The 19,523-nt window shown below is 39.7% G+C and overlaps 3 long non-coding RNA genes across 3 annotated transcripts in view; 1 reads left to right on the top strand and 2 right to left on the bottom strand.

The window, feature by feature from the left end:
• Positions 1-19,523, top strand: part of LOC127537692 (uncharacterized) — a 185,308-nt gene that overhangs the window by 122,783 nt on the left and 43,002 nt on the right. The window lies entirely within an intron of this gene.
• On the bottom strand, positions 3,943-4,349 carry LOC110966674 (uncharacterized). Its single transcript, XR_007947483.1, has 3 exons — positions 4,236-4,349; positions 4,081-4,126; positions 3,943-4,003 (listed from the first exon to the last, which is right to left on the bottom strand). It is a non-coding gene; the product is annotated as an uncharacterized LOC110966674 (long non-coding RNA).
• LOC127537689 (uncharacterized) lies at positions 5,069-6,313 on the bottom strand. The gene is made up of 3 exons (XR_007947485.1): positions 6,184-6,313; positions 5,705-5,770; positions 5,069-5,463 (listed from the first exon to the last, which is right to left on the bottom strand). It is a non-coding gene; the product is annotated as an uncharacterized LOC127537689 (long non-coding RNA).

Genomic DNA, 19,523 nt, shown 5'->3' with positions numbered 1-19,523 from the left:
ACACACACACACACACACACACACACACACACACACACACACACACACACAAACACATGTCTCTCTATCTCTGTGTGGCCCAAGACCTGACCCCCATTTGTGTGGCCCACCACTTCCACTACAGCTAGAATGGTGCAAAAAATATTTCAGCCACTAGGGGAGAGTAGGGGACAAGAATGTCACTTCAAATTAGGAAGACACAAAGTAAAATCAAATATTTTTCTCCTATTCTTGTGGGGACTAATGGCTGTTGCTTGGCAGATTTCACGAAACACACACATTTCTTGTGGGGACCAATGGCTGTTGCTAGGCAGATTTCACGAAACACACATTGTTTTTTTTTTAGGGTCAATGAAGTAGACTGGGACCAAACAGAGCAAGAGCCTTTTCACTAATAAAATAAAATACAAATAAAAATATTACAGGTGATTAATGCAACCAGTTGTGTTTACTTCAGGGCAATACATTATTACGATACTATTTGAAGCAATTACTACACTACACAGTGCAATGGTGTACAAAAGCTTGGCAACTGCTTTTTATTTGTTTAAACACATAACACATGCTCAGATTAAAATTAGAAAAAAACTACAAAATATATTTTAAAAAATACAAATTTGAAAAGCATGAAAATAAAGCAAAACAAAATTATAATCTTAACTGAAAATACAATACAAATAGAAAACAAAATAAAAATACAAATAAAAAATATAAATACAAATAAATAAATAAAATACAACGAAATACAATAAAACAATTAGACTAATGGACTAAAACCTGAACATGCATATGAAACATGAATACATGAAACAAACATGCAGAATTGGCAGAATCAAAACTGCAAAAACTCAAAACACAACTTAAAGTTGCTGCCTTTTGCGTGATGTAATGATATTGTGAACTTGATTTTTAACATCCCTCCATGTCCGAAATTGTAGTGCTGGCTCCCTGGTAAGAGCCATTGCTCTTTCCCGGGAACCCTTTGTAGCATGATCAAGTCTCCCAGCTGTTGCCATACAGCTTCTTTTTCAGCAGGACTCCAAGGCTTGTGACATTTTTTTGGGGGAGGTTGTTTGTCCATGCCTGCAGTGGATAATAGATGTGAATTAAGGTGTGTTTGACAGATAAAGATACAGTAATAAATGAACATGTTATGTTAAAGATGTATGTGAAACTTCACATTTCAGGGCATGAAAACACAAGAGATGACTAACATCATCGCATCTAGTGGATACATTTCCCATCCTCAATCATGGGCACCCAAGAGGACACACACCAGGTTCAATTCCAGCTGCATGATCAGTGCCTTTCATATAGAAAAACTAAACTGTAGTCTATTCAGACTATTTATTTATGTATTTATTTGCTTGTTTCTTTATTTATTTCCATTGAATATGTAACCAATTTGCAGGTCAGGTATAGCCTCCTTCGTTCTAACCACTTCCATGCCAGTAAGTACATGGAAGTGCAATGAGGTGGAGGCACAATCACCAATGGCTGATTGTTTTGTTCATTATCTTTAACTTAGAAAAATGAATAAATAACTAAACTTTTAAAACAGCGCTACTTTGGCAACACTGATCTGTCTGCCTCTCTGTTTCACAGTAGGAGGAGACACTACTGCTGGTCCTTTACATCAAACAGAGGCATCGAGAGGGGGTAGACCCTAGTACTCCTAAGTACTCAGTACTCAGTACTACTTAGTACATGTTTGTTGTGATGATCCAATAACATGAAGCTTACCTGTTTACCGAGTCGCTTTCAGCTTCTCTGGTGCTGTTGGTCGGCACATGTCTACGTCTTCTACAAGAAAACAAGGAAACAGACCTAATAAATGAACCTAATAAGTACAGTTTAAATGATTTGAATGCAACTTTACAGACACAGAGAAAGTACAGCTGACAGTTGTAAATTTATATATATATATATCAAATTCAATATATGACCACAGAAGTGAGATAAAGAAAGATGAAGACATACTCATTTGTATCAAGAATGGTGTCAGCAGTAACAATAGTACCACAGTGTCTCTAAATTAATACTTAAACAGTTATCTCATACCATCCAGCTGCTGAACTGGCTCGGAGGTTGTCTGTGACCTGTTTTTCTTGGATGACCCTTCAAGAAAAAAAACAAGAGAAAATGAGATGAGATACACACAGAATGATATTCGACTGAATAATACTGGTAAATCATTAATACACAAATTCAGTATCCCTATACACAATGGTTTTAAGAACATTTGTTGTTGTTTTTTATTTCTCCCAACGTCACTTATATAGAGTGAGGTGAAGATAGAAAAGGTTTTTACATTTTTTTGATTTCCCTTCTCATCTTCACTGGTGGTTCTTGGCCACACGTCTGTCTCTTTAACAAGAAGAAAAACAAGAAAACCATTAAGAAAATTTACTGGTTACTACAGCAGCTATAATATCACTGTACGCCTCCATTAATAGAGAGGTTGTTCTGTACCCTCCAGATGTTGAAGTGGTTCAGTGGCCCTCTTTGACTGCTTTCTTTTGGACTCGTCAAAGGAAAAAAACAAATATTACAAGAGTACAGAGTGAAATGCTGGTCAAAAATACCTGATTGTCTATTACCTATTTTTTTCTGATTGTCTATTTTTTTCTGATTACCTATTTTGCACCATGATAACAGACAGGTGCAAAAATATTACAGAAGGGTTTACCTATATCCTTGGTTCCTGGTTGCTTCTCTGGAGACATTGAACTTAGATCGGCAGTTTCTTCTACGACAGCAGATACCATTTTAGCACAGAACAAATTTTTCTACGAGATTTAGAAATATCAAATGGATGGAGTGCTGAGGTAAGCTATTTATACTACTAGTCATGCACATGCTAAAATGAGACCAGGCAAAGACAAAGCTATGCTCCTACAATGCATCATGTATACATGCAAATAAACAGACAAATTTGTCTGTTGTTGCCATTTTGAAATTGATCTTCAGGGTACTGATCATAGCCAGAATACTCCAGTGTATGCGCACAAAGCTGTTAGTGGGCGATGTCATTACTGTATTTGTTTTTTAAAAACATCTAATAGTACTTACCATCCCATTCTTGTGCTCCAGAAGACAGCTCACTTGAGTCAGCATTATCCCCACTCAATTCACACACCTGGACCTCCAGTGATGAAGACCCTGCTTGATAAAAAACAAACACAATAAAGATAATTTCAGGACTGTTGGTCTGAACAACCTAATGGTATCTCATACTTTTACACTTACTTGGTAAATCTAAATCAATTTCATCAAGGGATTTGCCTTTATAGACATCAGTTCCACATTCAATAGCCACGAGCAGCTTGCTAATCTTTGCAAGCTGAAGTGTGTTCTCTGTAAGCCGGTAATATTCCCGATGAACTCGAATGTCATGTCCCACGAACTTGGCTAACTGATCGAGTTCATTGTCTTTCAGATTCATGATCTGACTCATTGTGGCCACGTTTTCTCAGACGAGTTGATGTAAGTGTTTCTGGCGTTTTTGCTCCACTTGCAGCAGCATACTTTCTCAAACAGTCTGAACCGCGGATATGAGACTCTGCATTCTGTCTTGCGAAGACATACTCATTTGTATCCAGAATGTTATTGCCCTCATTCCTTTGCTCGATTAGGAAATCCATTGATTCAGTTATTTCCCTTGTAAGGAGCACAGGGACCTTCCGCCCCCTCTTTCCTCTGATGACCAGCCTGGTAAATTCATCACTTAAATTTTGTTCCAGTTTTGACCACGAACAGTGAACATGCAGTGTGCAATGCCAATGTTTTCGACCCCTTGGTCACCTCGAACCCTAAATTATGACACAAGAAGCAGACAACATAAAATGTTTTCAGTTTATAAAATGTGGTGAAGAAATGAAAAAAAGCAAAGGCACTTGCTCTTTTCTTACCTTAATGGGAAACCAAATCTTTCAACTGAGCCCATGAAGAAGTCAAGAGCAGTTGATGCCTTGTTATTGTTAGCTGCACTCAGGTACATTATCTGAAGTGCAGTGACAAAATACCTCAGTCACTGTGCAACACATAATAATCAATAATAAATAAATGTTAAAAGTTTACCTTTCGTGAATAGCCATCAATCCCGGCAAAGATAACAATACCATATCTGGCAAGAAAAGGCGATGAGAAAATGTCTAATCTTCATTTCAGATATTCACTTTGAAAAGCCTTTTTTACTAAATGCAACTTTTTAGATATGTATAATGACAGTTTACCTGATCAGTTTGTGGTTTGTGTCCACATGAACCAGCGAGTGGGGACCCTTGACAGAATATACTCTTCTGGCAACACAGCCCAAAGATGCCGTTTTCTCCAAGATTCCCACAGAATCCACCCGGTGCATGGATGATGAAACCTGCGCGCAGCTGACACGGTGTCCCATAGCCTGCAGTTCACATTTCATCATTCTAAAGCCTATGTGTGGCATCCTCAATTTAACTGAATGTACAAGACTGTCAAGCTCCTCATCTGTTAGATTGCTGTATGATCCCTTAACCCTTTAAGCTTCAGTCAATTCCAGCCGTTTTCAGTACAAAAAAATCGCTAATATTCTGTTTTTAAATAAATAAAAAAAACCCGAAAAATACAGGGAATATTGGGCGCACATTGCGAGGTGCATTTCCTTGAAAACGACCGATTTGTGGATTTTATACCGACTTCAGGACATGTTTTGGACAAAATAGTTTACTGACTTGTGTTGTCTGGATGTAAAAGGTTGGATTATGGCCGTTTTTTGTGGAATCTTTATTTCTGTGTGTAATAATGAACCCGGAAATGTGAGTCGCGCTGTGTGCGTTGAAGCCGTGTATAGAGAACGGATGGATGAATATTTGTTTTGTCGGACAAATGTGTTTTTCTCACCCGCTGTGTAATCACATCTGAAAGTGGTTTATACCGGCGGATTCATGAGAATCTAAGCTTTCCATCGGCGTATAGTGTTTGTATAATCGGGTTTGCAGCCATCGGACATTCTTGAAATTCCTATGCAAATTAGTAGGTCTACCACCGGCGGTACACCTACGACGCACTGAAGCGTAAAGGGTTAACTGATAGACCATATTCATTCATCTGACGAAACACTGTCCTTTCAGAGACACCAAGAAGCTCAGCTACAGAGGGGATTGACAGCTGCATGTCAATTAGATTTTGCAGATATTCTTTGGATATAACAAACTTGGGCTGCCCCCTACCACCACCCTGCACCTCTACACAAGTAGATGCTGGAAGTCTCTCCTCCTCTTGGAGATGAAGTAGTCTCAAAACTTCAGATAAAGACTGAACAACATTTTGTGGGAGCTCTACTATAGCAGCAAAAGATTGTAAGAATCTCATTTCATGGCTCAAAACAAAACATAAATAATCCAAATCCAAAGGCTGATGTTGCAGCACTTCCTGCAGCCTTGTCAGCAGTCTCTCCATAAACTGCCTCCCAACTGAAGGTGCCTGTAATTAAAAACAGTTACAGGCAGCAGTGAAACACAGTAGTGAAATTAATGAGTGCTCATTGCACAGATTTGATGAATCATTAACCTAGAACACTTGAACAAAATTTGGACAAAATATATATATAATATAGTCTTCAAGTTTGCATGCTTTCTCGAAAGGCAGCCACACTAGTATGTAATAAAAACAAATACATGTAAAGATATATATGGATGCAATTTAAACAATTTCATGAACTTACTGTTGTCGGTTCAGATTGAGAGTCCACCATCTCTCTCCACTCATTCATTTATGACCCTTCAAATTCCTAGAAAACATTATTATTGTCATTAGACGCAAATTTTGCTCTTTGTGGTCAAATGTTTGCTCTGACTGCCCTTCTGACTGACTGCAGTCAATCCGTTATTTCGAGTTCCTGTAATAATTGCTTGAAAATCAATATATTGTGCAGCCTTATTAAGTTGTGGTGAAATAATATTTAAGTTATTTAATAAATAATATTGAATAATAATATTAATATTTAAGTTGATGAAGAATCCCTCCTGTAAGTGGAAATGTGTCTGTAGAAACGACTCAAAGCCCTTTTACATTAGCTAGCTTAGAGAACGTTAGCACGTTTGCTAAATTAGCATAGTATGAAGCCTAAAGTGGTTTTAACGCCACAAGGTTCTGTGTGGAAAAATATTATATACTAATACGTACAAAGAGAAACAGACTTACTGGCGTTTTCGAAGTCCCAGGTCCAGGTGAACTCTGATCCATGCTTGGTCAAACAGTCTTACTGGCGTTAGCCAGCACAGGGCAAATCTGTCCCCTTTCCTCAAAACCAAGAAGTGCGTTCTCGCACTATAAGCCCCGCTCCCCCATCCCCTGCCCCTCACGCGAAAACACTACCAGTAAGATTGAAACTTCAATGTTTGTATTTTCACTTTCAATTCAACATTTTTCAATGCCAAAACTTACTGTCAGCGTTATGGCTCCATATATCCCCTGACCAAAAAAATAATGATAGAAAGTTCCAAATCCGCACTTTGGCCATCTCTCCTCTGCGCATTTCCAGAACATTCCACTCTCTTACTATGAACACAGAGACTGGGGGCGTGTCTGTGCGGTCGCTCCCCATCAGAGCGTCTCTGTCACCCAGCTCCAAGTTTCTCAGTCACCTCTGGGGAAATCCAGTTCGCGTTTTTACTCCAGAGAATGCCAGGTTTGTGAAAATCTGGTCCACATTTTCCTTCCTACACCAAGCATCACTCCAAGGGCCTGTGTTTCTAGCCAGATGCTTTCAGCAGAGAGGACTCTCTGCTGAGTCCAAAGTTCAAAGTTTCGCCGTGCATAAAAAACGCTGGAAATACACTCGGGTGAAGTTCGGAAAAATGTGGCATTAATTATTGATCATATCTCTGGTTTTACTTGGCCGATCAAAATGATTCAAAACTGGTAGAAAGTTCAAAATCAGCACAAGTTTAAAGGGAGACTCCTCGACACTTCATTTTCCTGCTTTGTATTGATTACAGCGGCGCTACCCAGCGAGGGTTAATGTCATAAAAAAAACCTACTTGGGTAGAATGCATACATAAAGTGTGGCGTGTGTAATTAAATTAGCACTGCCCATGTTTTCATTAAATTTTTTTTAAAAATTCTGATGAAATCATGCACACACGCACAGCCTGACAACTTTCCGATTCAGCATTTACATGACAAAACTTTTCTTTTGATCAGTTTGGGAAATAGAATATTCTACCCCTGTGAAACCCAATGAAATTCATTCAGTTTCAGCCTATTTATTCTAATTTAGATGTTCAAGCATTAGGCCACTATACCAACTCTAATCAGAATATTAGGCTCCATGTAAAAAGAGTGACACTTAAAAAGAACTGTTAATGTAGGCCTATGTTAATGTAGGCCATACTTGAATAAGAAATAAAAACAGAAAGAATGCTGACCTGATTGTCTTGAATGTCCTTAGTCCTTTTTTGTCTTTTCATCATCTGTAAAGTACAATGTGAATAACATTCAAATAATTAATGAAGAGCAAAAATGGCGCAAGATGCATAGTAAAAGTCAAGTCAAAGAAAGCAGTATTAGTATTAAATATAAGTTCTTTGATAATTGTGTTTTAATTATATAACAGTATTTGCAATAGATCACAACATTTAAAATTTAAGTGGATTTTGGGAAAATTGGTAGATTCTAATCGGTGATAGAAACAAACATACATTTAAACAAAAATATTATTTATTTTGCATTAATCTGACATTGGCACTTCAAATAAAAATGGTGACTGTATTCAATCTGCTGCTCAGAGTCCCTATCCACACCCCCCACCCACATGGCAATGCTAGCTAGTACATTTTGGGTACTGGGCCCCAGTTTCAGAAATTAGCTACAGTGCTACATGCCCTGTTGTTAATACTTGTTAACAACAATTATTATAATATAATAATTGATAACCGCATACTAAACAGCACATGAACACTATAAAACTTGTGTCCATACATGCTTGGTGCACAAATGTTTCATGTAATCTGCAGCACAAACTGCGATTAAATGTTCCTTTTTCCATGTCATTGCAATTGATATGTGATTAATTAATAAGTCCCTGTCCAATTCTTAAGCCAAATCCTTGTCAAGTTAAAGTTATTAACAGCCATTGTAGAATTTTACATGAACACATAGGTTTGACATAGAGAAACTAACTGAAAAAAATTAACTGCTATAAGCTTCAGATGAAAAATTACATAGATATAGTGAAATAAAACCTGACATATTACTCACCCTTCTTCCTCCACTCTCTTTTCATTCTATGCTGCTTCTGCCGAATCCGACCATGCATGTTGTTGATGATGCATTTAAGATCAAGAAGGACAGTTTGGAAATGTGGTGCTCCAGACGGATAAGACATTTTACTATTTTTTCCTTTTTTCTTTCTAAATTAATCTCTGAATTAAAAAAAGAAACAACATATTTTGATGTTGAAGTCATGTTCCACTATTAGTACATATTTTTTAGGATTTCTCCATTTTTTAACTAAAACCTGTAATTCATTGAGAAAGTCCTAATTTCTGAATCCCTGTGAATGCATCGTACAGGTGTTCAGTTGGCCTGACCTCTCTGTGACTTTTTGGAGCAGAGCCAAATGACTACTACTGGATGTTTCAGCAAGAACCCACCACTGCTTTATGTTAACTGGGGTGAAGTGAAAAGCACTGCTGATAACTAATTAATGATTATGATGACTTTTTGACAACCTTTGAGCATTTTACATGTATTATCTAATTCTCAAATGATATAATTATTGATTTTGCTTTGCAACAAAATTATATGTAAACATCATATATATAAACATGATCATATCATATATACAAACATTTAAACTAATTTAACTGTACTCTATAGTATCAGCATAGAGTTAAGAAGTATTATTGAATTATTTAAGAAGATGAATATTGTGGTGTCTTGTGCTCCTGTAGGCAGCTGAGTTAATGGCCCATCAAGGGGAGGGGGAATTCCCCCGCTGCACCTGCAGCGCCCATCCCCCACTCCTCTCTGAGACTCCCTCAATCTATGCTGAAACTTAGCACACACATTTCCAAAAAAAGTTGGGACACTGTACAAAATGTTAACAATAATAATTTTTAACATATATTCAGTTGAAAGCAGTACCAAAACTATATGTTTATTGAATTTGGCACCTGTAATATATTCCAAAAAACTTGGGACACCGAGCCTCTCTCCCTGCTCTAAGTGTAAGTTTTTCAACATATTAGCCTGGATTCGCCAGCATGTCCACTCTCTCCTTTCACCATAGATTAAAAATCAGAAAGTCTTAATTAATGTATTTGCTATATCTGCCAGCAATCTAATAGTAAAGCAACAGCAGAATATGTGCAGACAGTGTTACATAATTCACCTGACACATGACGAATGTCTTATATGTATCTTATAAAATAGTAGAGCTCCAATAGAGATCTAATAAGGGGCTATGTTTAAAAAAATGGAGGGAAAGTGACATTGTGATAACAAAACACAGAAAAAATCTTCCATATAAATGCATCATATATGTTCAACAATTCAGATGAAAATTTAAATGATCATTACAAAAGAGCCTGAAAAAAAATTATCTTCAATTAGTTAAGTTGTTTTCTGTAAAAATTAGTTTTGTTGAGTCATTTAGATTGGAAAACCCCTGTAAAGTCATTGTTTTTCAGTTTGAATGGACCTCGTGACTTGAAACAGCCAATCACAAAATTCCCTCATCTCAGCCAATCAGAAAAATGCACAGCAGCTGCCCTTTTTGCTTGCAGTACCGGGATAGTGCTTTCAGGGGTCAATGGAGCTCATTTAAGCATTTTCTTTGTGAGGACCAGGCCAAAGGTCCTCACAAAAAAAATGTCCACAAAAGACAGGTGTTTTGCCAGGGTTGGTCCACACAAGTATAGAAAGACAAGTGCGCGCGCACACACACACACACACACACACGTCTAGTTCTTATATCCCCGTGGGGACTTACCATTGACTCCCATTCATATCTAACCCCTAACCCTTACCCTAACCCTAACCCAGACCAAAACAATACCTAACCCTAAAGAAACTTTATTGCACTTTTACTTTTTTCAGTACCAACAACATAGCCAAGAAGACAGTTTCCCCCCGTGGGGACCTCATTTTTGGTCCCCATCATGACACGAGTCCCCACCGAGATAGTGTGGAGTCAGGTCAAAGTCCCCACTGAGATAGCAGAAACAAGTACACCCCCCCCCACACACACACACTGTATTTGTAACTTCTTTTTATTCCAATTTAGAGCAAATACAGGGGGTTATATTTATAGTGTAAGTGAGGTCCAATGAGTGTTTAATACATGAAAAACATTATGAAACAACATGAATTGAGATATGACATGATTTGTGAAAATTTGGAAAAAGTAATTCTAAAATAAACTACAATAAAATTTGAAAATACACACTTGACATTTTTAATTTTATTGCAATCAGTTTATACATTTAACACATTTTTCATATAATTATTTCATAATGTTTCATTGAAATTACATTTTTCCTAACAGTAACTGTAATTACTGTGAAAACCTGAAGTGAGTTGGTGTACTAGAAGCACATCATGAAATCTAGATAAAAAGTAGTTTATTTTATCTTTCAGTAAATTTGGACATGTCACATTGTTCTTAAAAACTCCTCCTGATGCTTATGAACGGTTGGCAATTATCCCAAAACTTGTAATGCTACTTGATCCAATGGGCTACATTGTCCCCAGATGTATCAGTTCAGTATCATTAATTCTAAATGATTGGCTTAATACCCTTTTAAGTCAGTTCAATACTATTCAAGTCCCCTGTCTAATAAAATGTGGTCACAGCAATAGTTAGGGCAGGGCCACTTTAAGTGCTGCGCTGGTCGTTTCTGTGATCTGGACAGATCAATGTTGTGATAATGATTTAATCAATAAGCTCCAAAGTCCGCAAGCCAGCAAAATAAAACAGCGTTACGGCTTCAATATCAGACAGCACGCTCTGTCTGCTGCTTGTACTGTTACTTCCCGTGAGCGAATGGTTTTTGGTGCATCAGCTGCTGCATCGTAAAAATGCTCCCCATTTTTTAAAAGTGTATTAAGGGAGGAAGTCAAATGCAAATGAAAATCCACAGTGTTGAACAGGTAAATGGTGTGAGACCCTCAACTTTTCCTTTCTCTATTCTGATTCAAAACTGAAGGCAAAGTAAACTAGTAAAGCAGTCAGAGAGTGCAATACTCCGCCAAGGCTGCTCAGTTGATGTAATATTTCCGACGGATGAAATCTTTAATAAAAAATAACACAGGCATGTGTTATGCATGTGGATGTTATGTATGGATACCAAATCGTGTATAAATTACTCTTATAAAGGTCTGTTGATCAGTTCATAACTTTTGGCAAGCCTTTGTTTTGCTAGTGTTAAAATAACCGTTCCCTCCAGGCTTTTATTTTGAAGGCACATTTTTAATGTTATGGGCTTTTATTTTGTCACCATTCCAACAGCACAGGAAGTGCTTATCTAAGAAGAGGCTTCTTGACATGACGAAGGCGCTGTCGAAAAGTTAAAAAATTCATGTAAACATGAAAGAAAACGGCTCTACGCTGTTGCTGTCTAGCAAAGGATGTGTCTAAACTTATAAGTACCTAGCTGGAATGGGGACAAGCTCTCACAGTGTTTCCTGAAGAAAGAAGTGAAGGACAGCAAGGGGAATTTGTGTTCAAAATAAGGCTAACAGCTAAATGCAAATAAAGGCTTTGTGAAACACCAGGAGCTTCTCCAGTGTCTGGCTGGTGTTTGCTATATATTTCATGACCTAAATATGTGGCAGGTGGCAGTAATTGATGGGACTCAGAAACACCCCCACAATTTTATCATTTGTTCCTTGTATGATTTCCAATTGATAAATCACAGTCATTTTGTAGTAGGATTGCATTCATGTGATAAAGTTATCTAAACCCTGAATCCTGAATGTGATCGTCAGCAGGTAACTGACACAGTGTTCACGTCATGGTTACAGCGACACTGAGCCAGCAACCATAGCTCACAATGGTAAGTCTTTAACAAAGCTGTGGATCCAGACTATGAGTTGCATCAATGCTAAAATCTAATCAGGTGCTCCTTGTGTCATGTCTGACCTTTTTTGAAAATTTCATCGAAGTCTGTTGGTCTGTTTTTGAGTAAGGTTTCACATAAACTGACAGATTCAGATTGTCACATAACTCCGCTGTTCCTTGGCAGAATAAAAATCTAAGCCTCCTGTGCTTTGGAGATTGTTGGCCAGAGTCCCAAGGAATGTTTTCTGATCCTTTCCTTGTAAGAGATACAGTGCAGATTTACTATTTAATGTCAAAGTGAAAACAGATCTCTACGAAGTAATGCCAATTAATTAAAAAATACAAAATGTGTAAATCCATCCATTCTCTATACACCGCTTTATCCTCACAAGGGGTGCTGGAGCCTATCTCAGCCAACTCGGGCGAAGGCAGGGGACATCCTGGACAGGTCGCCAGTCTGTCACAGGGCTACATATACAAACAATCACACTCACATTCCCACCTACGGGCAATTTAGAGTTATCAATTAACCGCAGCATATTTTTGGATGGGCTGCACAGTAGGGTAGTGGTTAGCACTTTTGCCTTGCAGCAAGAAGATCCCCGGTTCAAATCCCGGCCTGGGCCTGTGATCTTTCTGCATGGAGTTTGCATGTTCTCCCTGTGCATGCGTGGGTTTTCTCTGGGCACTCCGGCTTCCTCCCACAGTCCAAAAACATGCTGAGGTTAATTGATTACTCTGAATTGCCCATAGGTGTGAATTCGAGAGTGATTGTTTGTCTGTATGTGTAGCCCTGCGATAGACTGCCGACCTGTCCAAGGTGTCCCCTGCCTTCGCCCGAGTCAGCTGAGATAGGCTCCAGCACCCCCCGCGACCCTAGTGAGGATAAAGCATTTGTATAGAGAATGGATGGATATTTTTGGACCGTGGAAGGAAGCCAGAGTGCCTGGAGAAAACCCACGCATGCACAGGATCCCAGGCTGGGATTTGAACCGGGGATCTTGTTGCTGCAAGGCAAAAGTGCTAACCACCTTCCACTGTGCAGCCCATACAAAATGTAAAGTAAGTGATTGCATAAGCATTTATCGCATTTAATGTGACTTACCTAATTTAACACAGCCAGTTGCTGCTACAACTCGCACAGTTAGTATGATGGAGATCATGCAGTGAATACATCTTAAGTGATTGTTGCATAAAGACACCTGCATCTGGAAGGTCCATTCACTGTTGAATCACTATTTCTGGATATAACGACACCATGAAGACAAAACAACACTCGAAGCAGCTCTGTAGAAAGATTACTGAAAAGAAGACAAGGATAAGCATAAGTCAGGAGATGGATACAAGAAAATTTCCAAGCAACTACATATCCCTTGGAGGGCAATTAAACACATTCATAAGAAATAGTAATATAGCAAATGTTATGGTCCCTGCTCCTGTCCTTGTTCTTCTCCTTCCTTCTCCCTCCTTTTTCCCTGTTTTCTGCCTCTCCCTATTCTTACTCTCCCTCTCTCTCCTGGTCTTGTCTCTCTGGATCCCTCTGTCTGTCTGCATGGCTGTGTCCGAAATCGCATACTAACGTACTACTCATACTAAATGTGACGTCAAAATAAGTATGTAGTGCGTTCACACTGGATAGTATGAATAGATTGAGTACGCGAGAAATACCCGGATGTATACTATATCCGGAAAAATTTTAAGTATGCGCGGTGACCACACTAGTCATACTCAACTGCCCCATAATGCTTTGCGAGCTATCCACCAAAATGCAAGCCTCCGCGGGATATGTGGCCGGACCGCGGCGATTTTTATTTTATTTTATGTTAAGTAGTCATCCTAATCACCCCACAGATTTGAGAAATAGGCGTTTTCTGACCAACGTTTTAAATTTGTCAGACGCCTCACAACGTGCTACTGAATGCTAGTAGCTAGTTGCAGCAGCTCGCTTTGCATACAGAACAAGTAGCAGCTACCTCGAGTAGCCTGCAGCTACAACTGAAACGATTCGCAAAATCTGGCTAATAACTGCATGAGGAGTGCTGGCTTGAAATTGCCACATTAATTATGCGACTGTTTGTTAGCGTAAAATCGACCTGAAGCCGGCATTCAGCCGAGATATTTGATAGCCGTACTTCCGGTTTTTGTCGTCGGAGGTTTGAAATGCATTATGGGAAACGGAGTAGTATACTACAGTGTGAACGGTTGGCATTCTAATCATACTTATAGTACGTAGTATACAGTATATACTCATTGAGAATGTAGTATGTAGTACGTTAGTATGCCATTTCGGACACAGCCCATGTCTCCCTCTCTCCTGTGTCTCTCCTTCCTGAATGTCCCACCTGCCAACAGTCTGATTGCAACAACGCAAATCAGCTGTCCTAATTAGTTCACTCCAGTCACCTGTTTGCATTCCACCTCCCAGTATTTAACTCTCGTGTTGTGCTTACCAAAAAGTGTTGTTGCCTTTGTCTGAAAAAAGTCCAAAAATTCAGAAAAAAATTCCCCAAATTTATAAAAAATTTGCAAAATCTTCTGGAAGGAAATTCCTGAAACGTTTCCCTCAAAAGTTTTATTTTTTAAAATAAAATATCCCCAAATTTGACAGCAAAATTCACTGGATTTTGGTAGATTTTTTTCTGAATGTTCTTAAACCCTTATTTAATTTTTTTTCCACCAAAAAATGTTCAAAAATTTCCTAAAAAATTTCCTAAAAAAAAATTGAAAATGTGGAAGTTTTCACTGTGAAATATATATATATATATATATATATATATATATATATATTTTTTTTTTTTCCACATTTTTAAAACTTTAAAATGGGTCAATTTGGCCCGCAGGATGACAGGAGGATTAAGCCAACTCTGTCATTTACTCCATGTCGGATCATAGACTCTCGTCTCTGCATAGACTCTGTTGCACCCTCTGGATTCAGTTACCGTTCCCCACCAAGCCCGCCACCTCCGGATTACCTCAGCCTCATGGACTCTTCTGATTTGCCCCCTTTTGGACTCTGTTTTGCTCCTGTCATCTGTTCCTGGATTCCTTTAGCCTGTCTTCCCCCGTTGTCAGTTTCCCCTTCTTGTGAGTACCCTCTTAGCTTAGTTCTGTGAATTTAGTTTAGTTTTGAAGACTTTTGTTTTAGTACTCATAGTACTGGTTTGTTGAGTTTAGAGTAGTTTGGTTTTGTTCTGTCCCCCTAAGTTTTTGTTCTCCATTCATGGATTGATCTAGTTTCCAGTAGAATAAATCTCTTTCCCTCATTCGCCTGTTGCCTGTTTCTGTGAGTCTGCGCCTGGGTTCTCCAGCTCTCCCCGTAACAGCAAAATGCCAAAAAGGGCAGACCATCCTCAAAAACTGAGTGACCATGCAAGAAAGAAACTAGTGATTGAGGCCACAAAGACACCTATGACTCCATCTCCTCCCACAAATCAAAAGTAAACAGTCCTGCTCTGTCACTCCTGCACAGGACAGTTTGTTCTCTACGGCTGACTTCTCAAAGGTAATCCTTTGCGGTTCTTGACTGAGCATCACCTCATTTTTAATGAATGCCAAAGTCTTGAATGTCTTGTCATTCATATGGTCAACCTTTTATGTCATCAAACAAGGAATGTATGGGAGATTTTTTTTATTAGGCATGGAGACACCAGAGTGAAACCCCATTCCTTTAAGATTTATATCTAAAAAAAAATACTTCTGCCTAATGAGCCTGAACCACATACTGGTGCTGCAGCAGAAGAATTTCACGCAATCTTGAATGTCAAAAACTTTACCCAAAGCGAGGCAGGAAATCTGACAGGACCTTTAATTTAGACTCCCCAGATGTTTTTTTACGAAAATGATGAACTTGGTATTTGCGTTTTGTTTGCCAGACCTGCCAACTGGGTGTTTAGAGCGTGACGTTTTAAAATTACAAAGAAGAAAATAAGACACATGCACTTAATTTGGCCATTAGCAAAACAGGAAGACATTCATGATACACATGCATACACACAGTCATTCCTCCAAACCCTCCAGAAGATTTGCATGTAATTAGACGGGGTGCGAGGATACAGTGGCAATCAAATACAGAGCCTGAGCCTGCAAGATAAGCCAATATCCAGCCACCTTGCTGCCTTTCCATTCATAGCCGAGCACCACAAGCTGCAGTAAACTCCAGCTGGAGACGGAGATAGAGAATGCATTTGTACCCAAGTGATTGTGTGTAGCACGTGTGTACAGAGGTTTGGGCCATTAGATTTTCAAGGACTAACACCAAAGATAGTTATTTTTGTTGGAATTAATTTCATGAGTTGTTATATCAAAAAAAGAGTACTTTCCTATTCACATTCTATATTTCTTGTAAATGTTGTGAGACTTAATAATCACGACTGGTTACCAAAACAAGGGAAAAGTAAAGCTTTAGCTCTAAGAATGCCATTGGTCCATTATCTTTATGTAGCAGATAGCTGCTAGCTGCTATAGTAATGCTGTGTTGATGTTTAACCCTTGTGCGCAATCCGCACATCGGTGGGTGCGTAATCGACCCCAGGTTCCAAGGAGACCAGACATGGACACCTTCTTGAGAATGTGTTTTTTTATTAAAGTATTATTTATTTTAAAAAAATATCATGTCTCTCGTGCACTTACTGGAGGGAGAGAGAGAGAGAGAGAGAGAGAGAGAGAGAGGGTGTGTGTGTGTGTGTGTGTTGTCGACTATGACGACGGCAGCGACGAAGAGGACAGCGACTCAGACGAAGGAGGACGAGGATGAGGAGGAGGACAAAAGAAGAAGAAGAAGAAGAAAAAGAATAAAAACAACCCTATGTGTGTGGGGGGAGTGTTGTGGTCAGGTGGAGTCATTCTTTACGGTGACAAGTTGTGTTTGACATGTGTTCAGCCAATGTGAGCAACTGTAACAAAAATAAAACAACCGTATGTGACCACCACACCAGAGTAAGCCTGTGGTTATTGTGTATATATTTTTTTCTTTCCTTGCATGTGTGCGTGTGTAAAAACAAAAAGAGAGAGCAACAGCCTGTCAGATGGCTCCGACCGACAAAACAGGACCAAAACATAAAACAAGCAAAATATATATATACAGTGGCGGCTGGTGGGGAAATTTGTTGGGTGGGCTAACAAATGCATAATACCGATTAAATGGTTAAAGGGGACATATTATGCAAATGTCACTTTGTGAAAGTTTTCTTTCAGTAGTGTGTGTAGCAGTAGCCTCATTATGAGGATCGAATTTGAAAACTGTCTGTTTCCTCCCTGCCTTGCTATACCACATTTTGTGAATTCTCCTCAAACGTCCGAGTTTGAGTTGGGTCCGCTTATGACGAAATATGCGGATTCAATTCCTCACCCTGACTGTGCCCCCACGCCCTGGCATGGCCGCACTGTCCGTCCAGCGTGCATTGTTCTGGGTGAGGGAGGGGGTTCTGGAGTGGCGGTTCCCTCACAGCGCCACTCTTCTCTCGTTTCCCGGAGCTCGGCTTCTCGGTGCGGGCGCCTGGCAGTCTCGTGCGAAGTGACCAGGCTCATGGCACCGGTAGCAGCCGTCTGGAGAGTGGCGGCAGCGGCACCGGGCGGCTCCCGGCTCTCGGCTGGTGGCGGCTCCCCGCTCTCGGCTGGTGGTGGCCAGCGGCTGGCTGCCGGAGCATCTCTCCTGCTAGTGGCTGCTGCGGCTTTGGCTTCGGCTTCGCCGCCTGTGGCGGCCCACCATTTCGTCAAGGGGCGGCGGGTTCTTGGTGTGGTGGAGCTGTCGGGGATTACAGGAGCGAACTCTGCGCTGGCTCCCAAGAGGCGGCTCAGTCACTCAGTGAGTGTTGTAAGCCGCGTCCTCTCCCAGAGAGGGAAGGGAGAGTGGGTGCGGACAGATGCGTTCATTTGCATACCTGGAAGCAGGCCCAGAAACAGCCTGTTCTGAGGAGGGCTGTTTCTGGGGCTTTTTCAACCGCTGAAACTTCGAACAAAGGATGATTTTGGGGTGAACAAACTTAAATACTATGTTTTTGGGCTTCTGAGACCTATATGACGTCACTGAAAAATAGCATAATATGTTACCTTTAACACAGCTGCAAAAGCAACATCACCTATGATACACACAGTTACATCAATTACAGGTACACTATACTTTTTTTAGTGCTCTACACAATGGCGTGCTGGGTAATTGGGAACACCGGGGGTATCCCCGGTGGGCCGCTTTATTGTTGGGCCGCTCCAGTCATAAAATAATAATAATAATAATAATAATAATAATAATAATAATAATGCTTTAGATAATACCATTAAATGAAATGTCTGTCCTGTTTAGCTTATATGGCTGGTCAGATTGGGCTGTACCACATAGCCCAAGTCACTCTTTGCATTATGTCTTTGATAGCCAATAGGAACGGTGCACCCCTTCGCAAAAATAAACTTGGTAGAGTCCAAAACAATGTGTAGCGGTTGCGATCTATGTGCGTAGCACGCAGTTTGTTAGCATGTTAGCTTGTAGCACTGGGCTCGCGGTTACAGCAGCACTTGTTACCCATAGCTGTGACATGTATCTGTGTCCATAAAGATGGACAAAAAGAGGCCAGGTGGGGCTGAGAAAGCCAGGCTCAGAAAAAGAAAAGTGCTGGAAGAAGATGCAGCCATTTTCTTGTATTTATGTACATTTGTGGTACACAGCTTTGAAAATTGTGTAGAAAGAAAAATCTCATAAATCATTTATGAAGAGATAGAGACATGACAGGAGGCCTGGCCAGCAGAGGGCAGTGAGAGCATAATTTAATCTTTTTAAAATGATTTAAAGTGATAATGATACTATATAATAATTATCTTTAGTAGTAGAATTTTAAACCATTATTTGACAAATTGCTAAACTTAGTGGTAAGTTAGTTGGAAAGTGAATAGTAACTGATTTGCTTTTTGTTTATTACTTCTCAGTTAATGTTTCAACAATACATCAATAAACTATCAAATTTGGGCAAAAATATCAAATATCAGCTTATATGCTGTGATGTCAGGCCATAGACATAGAAGTGTCAGGCCTAGTTGAGTTTTAATTTTTGAGCAGGCACTGATAAAACAGCTAAGGTCCTAGTTTCAGAACGCGCTAATATCAGGCTCATATTCAAATCACAGATGCTCAAAAAGAAATGCTGCTGAAAAACGCGTGGAATGAGCGTGGGTGAGTAAAGATCAAAACAAACTATAATATAAACTCATACTTTAACACTATAAACTCAAATATATCGTGTGGGGAAATTAAACCACTGCCACATGACTTGTAAACATAACAGTACGTCGCACCGCCCATAGAAATCTGGAATGTCTGTGGTACCATCCGGGCGGAGGGGTCTGTGGGCCGCTATAGTACTAATTCTCCCGGGCCGAAATTTTGCCCCAGCACGCCTCTGGCTTTACATCAACACACTCACTCACTCACTCACTCACTCACTCACTCACACACTCACACACACACTCACACCACTACAAAACGTGTTCC

The sequence above is a fragment of the Acanthochromis polyacanthus genome, chromosome 16 (genome assembly GCF_021347895.1).
Source record: "Acanthochromis polyacanthus isolate Apoly-LR-REF ecotype Palm Island chromosome 16, KAUST_Apoly_ChrSc, whole genome shotgun sequence".
Classification (NCBI taxonomy): Eukaryota; Metazoa; Chordata; class Actinopteri; family Pomacentridae; genus Acanthochromis; species Acanthochromis polyacanthus.
Note: the sequence above shows the minus strand (reverse complement) of the source record. Positions and strands in the feature narration are given on the sequence as shown.